Source organism: Ixodes scapularis, unplaced genomic scaffold (assembly GCF_016920785.2).
Source record: "Ixodes scapularis isolate PalLabHiFi unplaced genomic scaffold, ASM1692078v2 PGA_scaffold6__148_contigs__length_123643588, whole genome shotgun sequence".
Classification (NCBI taxonomy): Eukaryota; Metazoa; Arthropoda; class Arachnida; order Ixodida; family Ixodidae; genus Ixodes; species Ixodes scapularis.
Genome location: NW_024609881.1, coordinates 28,256,042 through 28,264,118, shown reverse-complemented (window position 1 = coordinate 28,264,118; position 8,077 = coordinate 28,256,042). Strand labels below are relative to the sequence as shown.

The window sequence follows — 8,077 nt, the reverse complement described above, 5'->3', positions numbered from 1 at the left end:
AGTGCAATTTGACTTTTTTTTTTTTGAGAAAACCTTGTCATACTAGAACAAAACAGCTTAGTTTTTTTGTTAGCAAAAAAAGAAAAAGCTGTATTGAATTTTTTTTGCCATCAATTTTTCTTTTTCGCAACGACATTACTTTTTCAAGTTTACTTTCTACTTTTTTCGTTTTAATTTTATTGCAAAAAGATGTGACGCAACTAACGAACGAAGCCGTAGGTAGAAACAAAGCTCAACGCATCAATTTGCTTCGAAAACTGCTTTTTTAGTGTTTAATTTCATATAAATCTTTCTTATGGGATCAATATGTGATTTCAATACAAAGTACATGGTCATTATGCTGCGCTCAGGGCCTAGCAATAAACGCTTCGTCACGGAATTGAGGAAGATACCTTTTTATTTTTACTGACGTAACTTTTATCATTTCGTCTGTGTCTTCTTCTAGAAAGTGCTTGCTCAGTTTCGCCCCGAACCCGTGACACTCGAAGCTTTTTTGCTGAACATTCCAGATGCCGACACGCTCCAGATAAGGAGCGGTCCGCGACCTTGTCGAGTTCGTCTCGCTCTCGCTTGCTGTTACGCTGCTAAATCGCCGCCCGCTTTCTGGTGCCTCGGCGCTCGTTCTGTACTTTTTGTCTGGCAGAAGTTCGCCGATTAAACCTTTATTTTCATTTCACTGTTCGTCCTCTCATCACCTTCATTCGTGAGATTTATGGTGGAGGTGCTGGCTACCGCAGCCCGTGAAGCGTATCCCTCCGAAGCATCACAGCGCAAGCCAGTTCCCGGTTCCAGGAGACGGTCCGTGAAGACATCCGAGACCTAAGAAAGCCGCCGCACCAAAGACCAACCCCAGGAATTCGGACTTCTACCGGACCCTTAGAGGAAGATGTTGACAAAACCAACTATGACCTCCCGGGGTCCGCAAACGGAGACTCCCGTCGCTGCCTCCCCCATCCTTTACGTGCCCGTCGCCCCTCGTACGCCGACGCCCTTCTACGGCGAGATTCACGAGGACGTCGAGGACTGGATCCGACACTACGCCACAACGGACAACGGATGGACCGCCGAGCAGCACCTCCATAACCTCTACTTCTCGCTGGAAGGCACCGCGGGGCACTGGTTCTTGAATCACGAGACTTCGCTCACTTCGGGGGACATCTGCGCCACCGAGCTGAAGGGGACCTTCTCGAGTCAACACCGACGGCAGCGGGCGGAGGATCTGCTTCAAGCACGGATACAGGCTCCCAACGAAAGCGTAACCGGCTTCTTTATTCTTTATTCATTATTGTCCTGCAGCGCCATCAGGCATTATCGCAGGGGGCGAATAAACTCTGAAAAAACATTTCTGCATTCGCGGCACACACAATCGCACTGGGCAAGGCATTCCACTCCTTAATTGTTTTAACAAAAAAAGAATTTTTGCCCAATTCCGTTCTGGTGCGGTATTCTCTAATCTTATGAATGTGGTCTTTTCTTTTTGAGATATAATTTGGTGGTAATAAGTAAAATGAGCTATTAATGCCAGTTTTATTGTTATAAATGTTGTATAAAAACTTCAAGCGCAAATTTCTTCGTCTTAATGCCAATGTAGACCATCCCAGTTCTCTTATCATGTCGGTTACACTCTCAAAGCGGCCGTACCGCACCAAAACGAAACGAGCGGCACAACTCTGAATTCTTTCTAAAGCAACAATGTGGTTTTGCTGAGAAGGATCCCGAACGGTGCAGGCGTACTCTAGCACTGGGCGCACATAAGATAGATAGGCGAGATCTTTGATAGATTTAGTTGATTTTCTTAAATTTCGTTTTAAAAATCCAAGCGCTCTGCCGGCCTTCATAACAACGTCGTTAATGTGTGCGTTCCAGGTGCAGTCAGCTGACAGAGTGACGCCAAGATATTTAACTGTTTGCTGTTTTGTTACGGTTTCATTATTCAGTTGGTAACATGTTTCAACTTTTGTTTTGGTTTTGCGGGTAAAACTAACATGGGCACATTTTTTAACGTTTAACTCCATCTTCCACTTTTTACACCATTGCTCTATTCGATTCAGATCACACTGCAGCCGCGTGGAACTCCCCTCGTCTGTTATGCATGTTTAAACAACACAATCATCGGCAAACAATCGTACCTGTGAATTAACACCGTCATTAATATCATTAACAAATATCAGAAACAACAATGGACCCAAAACGGACCCCTGCGGTACACCAGATGTTACCATAACAGTATTTGAAGTTTTACCATTCAAAACAACACGCTGAAGACGTGATGACAAATATGCTTTTATCCAAAGATAAAAGCATATTTGTCGTAGCACATCGTTAAAGATGTGCTACGACTAAGTGCCCGCGCCGACCCGCAAGCCACCGACGAGAAGGAGTTACGCTTCCTTCTGAGAGACGTGAAAAGCGAAATCTTCGGTAGACTTATTCACAACCCCCCAACGACCGTTAAAGAATTTGTTGCCGAAGCATCAAGCATCGAGCGTTGTTTGCCAAGCCCTGAGCGCTGAAATACAGAAGGTGTATTGCCGCGCACCAGAAGGCGCGGCAATGCAGAAGGAGCGTGGCAATACAGATGGTGTCAGACGGTGTCCCGCCTAAAAGAAAAAATGCAACTGATGCTGGCAGCTTAATCACTTTGCGATTTTCTGTCCTAGCTCAACCGTAGTCGGTAAAGTAAGCAGTCATAACGTCAACGATGACGTCGAGGATGACTTTGACGTTCTGGAAATAGGCGGCGAAAGCGGAAAACACGATTGGATCATCAAAGCTCAAGTTTCTGCTCAAGAAGTCTTTTTTTAAAGTTGACACCGGAACTCAAGTCAGCCTGGTACCATTTTCAGTGTACAAAAAGCTGCAAGCGCCAGGAGCATTGAAGCCCAGTAGCTCTGTCCTGCGAGCGTACACAGGAGGAGTTATAAGAAACTTTGGAACGACGTGCCGGAAGGTGGCCGTCGGAAAGGTATACTAATAGTTGAAGTTCTTTGTCGTAAAAGATGGTCGCCAGGCCACTCTGGGACTGGACGCAAGCGAAGCCGTAGGTATTGTGCAGCGCACAGTGGACGCCATCGAAACCGGAGGAGTACAAGGCTACCAAAGATTTCAGGCACCTTTTCGATGGATTAGGCTGCTTGAAGGAGCCCTACAGCATGGTCCTGCAGCCTGGTGCCGCCCCCGTCGTCCAGCCAGCCCGGAGGGTGCCCCCGTCTCTCCGTCAGCCTCTTCGCGACGAGCTCCAAAGAATGGAGCAAGCGGGAATCATCAAAAGAGAAGACTCCCCCACCGATTGGGTAGGCTTTTTGGTTTTGCTCAAGGAAAAAGATGGCAGTCTTCGGGTCTGCATGGACCCAAGAAAAATTAACGAGCATGTGAAGAGGCAGCACTACCACCTTCCCAATCGGGAAGACATAGAAGGAGATCTGGCCGGCGCAGTCTACTTTAGCTGCCTTGACGCGAACTCTGGATTTCACCAGATACCACTGGACGAGAAAACGTCGAAAATATGCACTTTCGCAGCCCCTTTTTGCAGATATCGTTACCTCCGGCTGCCTTTTGGTATCTTGTCGGCATCAGAAGTTTTTCAAAGGACACTGAGTCAAGTGTTCGATGGTCTACCTGGCGTGCACGTGTATATTGACGACATTCTGGTGTGGGGCGCGACGCGGCAAGAGGATGAAAACCACCTAGTGTCAGCGTTGAAAGCTGCTGAAAAAGCTGCTTTAACGTTTAATGCACAGAAATGTAGGTTCGGCTTAACGGAAATACAGTTCCTGGGTGACATAATCGGCGCGAAAGATATTTCGCCCAATCCAAAGCTGGTGCAAGGCCTGCTGAAATGCCGTTGCCAAAAAACAAAACAGACTTTCAGCGTATGCTGGGGGTGATTAACCAGTTCAGAAAGTATTTGCCGCACTTGTTTGAAATAACGGTGCTGTTGCGTGCGCTTATCAAGACTCATTCGGTGTTTGAGGGGACCTAGAACCATACGAGGCGAGTGGAACAGCATCACGCAGATTCTTAGTACAGCGTCCGTGTTAGCTATCTTCGATCTTCGAAAGGAGACGAAGATAACGTGTGACGCATCGAAAGACGGCGTCGGTGCGGCCCTTTGTCAGTGTCACGGCGGTCACTGGCGACCAGTTGCTTACGCATCTCGAGCGCTAACGCAAGTTGAACAAAGTTACGCACAAGTTGAAAAAGAGGCGCTTAGCATTTTGTTTGGTTGCGACAAATTTCACCAGTTTGTCTACGGGCAGAAGGTAGTCAGTGAGACAGACCACAAGTCACTCCTGTCTCTTGCAATGAAAGGAATTTGTGACATGCTGCCTCGTTCACAAAGATTATTTTTTTAAGACTTCTCAAATACGACTATGTCCTGCAGTATGTTCCAGGGAAGCACCTAGTCTTGGCAGACATTCTGTCACGGGCGTCTCCCGTCGGTCAGGTCGACAAGGCTGGTGCCACAGACGACGTGGAAGTACACGCGATTCAGCTTCTGGGTTCCATGGTCACGGAAACAATGCAAAAAAACTGGCTGACGAGATTGCTCGGGACGACTACGTGCAGTCGAGCATCAGAAGCCCGTCAGCTGGCCAGCCACTCCAAGGTGAACTCAAACCTTTTGCATCGGAACTATCTGTGTTGAACTGAATACTTTTTAAGGGAACGAAAGTGTTCGTATTAAAAAGCATGCGACAAGAAATCCTACAAAGAATTCACGCCGGTCATCTCGGTTTACAGAAATGCAAAAAAAAGGCACGAAGCCTTGTTTTAATTGTGGCGCGGGTCTCAAAGGCGACATCGCCCTGCTGATACAGAACTGCTCTAAATGTAGATTGTTCTCTTACAAGCAACCAGTACAACCACTACTAATGCGCCCACTTCCGAGCTATGCATGGTGCAGGGTTGGTGTTGACATCTTTGTTTTTGGAGGAAACTCATACCTCGTTGCATTTGACGCATTTTCCAAGTTCCCAGAGGTCGAGAAGCTGACGGACACAAGCGCAAGGACCACAATTGCGGTACTCAGCTCCATGTTCGCAAGGTATGGCATACCGCTCGAAGTCTGCACCGACAATCAACCGCAGTTTTCCAGCCACGAGTTCACGGCCCTATTAAAAAAACCAGCACAAGCTGGTCCCAGCATCCCAGCTTCATGCTGGATTATTGCCCCAGTATGCCTAGCTTGTCGTGCTGGTCCCAGCATCCCAGCCTCATGCTGGTCCCAGCATCCGAGCTTCATGCTGGGTTATTGCCCCAGCCTGCCCAGCTTGTCGTGCTGGTCCCAGCACAAGCTGGTCCCAGCATCCCAGCCTCATGGTGGTCCCAGCATACCAGCTTCATGCTGGGTTATTGCTCCAGCATGCCCAGCTTGCCGTGCTGGTCGAGCTGGTTGGATTCTGGGTCGTGCTGGGTGAATGCTGGGCAAATGCTGGGTCATGCTGGGTGAACCGCCCATGCTGGTTAGGCTGGCGTACTTCCCCACCATTTTAACCAGTTTAAATGAATACACACGATAAACAAGCCAAACTCTTCAGAAAAGCCAGCTCGGCATCGAATTTATTATTTTTGTATTTGCAGTCTGCACATGAGCTCAGATGCTACACATCCACTACGCTGACACAGTACTAACCGGCGCACAGATAGCGGTTCTCGGTGCAAAACAAACAATGCTATTAAAACTAGATTGCTTATCTCTCAACACGAAAAATACTAGAAACACCCCTATTGAAAAAACCAGCACAACCTGGTCCCAGCATCCCACCTTCATGCTGGGTTATTGCCCCAGCATGCCCAGCTTGTCGTGCTTGTCCCAGCACAAGCTGGTCCCAGCATCCCAGCCTCATGGTGGTCCCAGCATCCCAGCCTCATGGTGGTCCCAGCATACCAGCTTCATGCTGGGTTATTGCTCCAGCATGCCCAGCTTGCCGTGCTGGTCGAGCTGGTTGGATGCTGGGTCGTGCTGGGTGAATGCTGGGCAAATGCTGGGTCATGCTGGGTGAACCGCCCATGCTGGTTAGGCTGGCGTACTTTCCCACCATTTTAACCAGTTTAAATGAATACACACGATAAACAAGCCAAACTCTTCAGAAAAGCCAGCTTGGCATCGAATTTATTATTTTCGTATTTGCAGCCTGCACATGAGCTCAGACGCTATACATCCACTGCGCTGACACAGTACTAACCGGGGCACAGATAGCGGTTCTCGGTGCAAAACAAACAATGCTATTAAAACTAGATTGCTTATCTCTCAACACGAAAAATACTAGACACACGCCAAAAACAGGCAATAACAATAAAAATACTACACGGATGTGAAAAGCGAACTTGTGTCCCACCCGTAATGGGGGCGAAGCGTCCTCTTGCGTAGTCGGCAGAGGCGAGGAAATCCGTGTGGCTTGGATGGCATTGGCGAAACTCCTCGGCACGACCGTATTTACGAGCACACGGATGTTCGAAGACACGAAACGACGCCCCCGTCGGGGCATCCGATTTCTTCCCGCGCGGAACGGACTGCCGCTCGCCGCCTCCCTAAATCCCGCTTCGCTTGCGCCGCCGTTCAGGTAGTCGTCAAACAACGCGCACACAGCCGTCCCTTCGAAAATCTGTCCAAGATAGCCAAAGGTGCCTCAGATTCTCCGTTCCTACCACTCACTCTCTCTCTTTTCTCGCACACAAAGGAAGCTCGCAGCGTGCCTGAAGCGCCCGGTCGTCCACCGAAAACGAGAGGACAAAGAACAGGACGTGGCATCTTCCCCACCCCTGCCGACCTTGGCGCGCGCGCTCCCGGCAATGCCAGTTCGACAAGCTCCCGCCAACCTTGGCGTGCGCGCTCCCAGCAAGACCGGCTTGAACCAGCTTGGGCAAGATCAGAACCAGCTTGAACCAGCATGACCGGCTTGAACCAGCTCAAGTACCAGCTTGCCCATCCGCGGTGTCAGCTCGAACCAGCTTGAACCAGCTTGACAAGCTTGAACCAGCTTCAGTACCAGCTCGAACCAGCTTGACTACTACCTATAGACCAGCTCCAACCAGCTTGAACCAGCACGAACCAGCTCGAACCAGCTCGAACCAGCTCGAACCAGCTTAAAAACCAGCTAAACCAGCTTGCCCAGCTTGAAATCCTTGCTGTTTTTTTCAATAGGGCGCCTTCTCGAAGAGGTATGACTTCTAACACGTCACGTCCAGGCCCCACTACCCTTGAGTCTAACGGGCTCGCAGAAAAGAGTGTGCAGATTGTCAAACACATTTTGAAGAAAACTGAAGAATGCAGGGACGACTTCTGGTTAGGCCTGCTGGCCTACCGCTCCTCTCCGCTAGAAGACGGCCGATCTCCGGGGTAACTTCTTTAAGGCAGGCGTCTTCGGACTAACATTCCGGACTTTGGTGAAGTAACAACCACTACAGTAAAGAAACGCGTTCAAATTCGAAAAGGGCAACCACTACCACCTTTAGCTCAAGGGGACGTTGTGAGGATTAGAGACACTGCATGGTCGCGAAAAGCCAAGATGGTTGCCTCGGCCGCTCCCAGGTCTTACCGTGTCTTTACAGAAGATCGTCGAAAGCTGAGACGTAACCGGCAGCACCTGCTACATACCAGAGAGCACCATGTGGAAGCGAGTGACGACGACGACTGGAGTGTGCCCGGTCCAGACGAGAATAGCACCGAGCTTCCAGTCCAGACAGAGTCGACCCCGAACAACGAGGCGACGTCGCAGATCCAGGAAACTCCAGACGGCGGTGCAGCACCTACGGCCAACAGAAACCTGGCCACTGTTACGACGACGCAGCCCTTAGCACCGTCACGCAAACAGCAACCTTCAGGCGATGGCGGGTCAGGGTCACAAGCTACTCGCACGGTGAAACCTCCATAGCGTCTTCATTATGGCTCTTACTTCAATCAAGTGGCATCAACTTGTACTTTGAACTTTGTCTTTGTTACCCGTGAAGAGATGTATTGGGCTTATCATGTACAACGCCTCGCATGACAAGGCACTAGTCATGCGCAGTTCGCCCGGCGCTATCTGATAAATACTGCCGCCGTCCATTAAACTACGTTCCTGTTGTTCTGCAC

General features: G+C 49.5%; 1 pseudogene; it reads left to right on the top strand.

Moving 5' to 3' along the window:
• Nucleotides 1–3,104: 3,104 nt before the first annotated feature.
• On the top strand, nt 3,105–7,877 carry LOC121046480 (annotated as a pseudogene).
• Nucleotides 7,878–8,077: the final 200 nt, after the last annotated feature.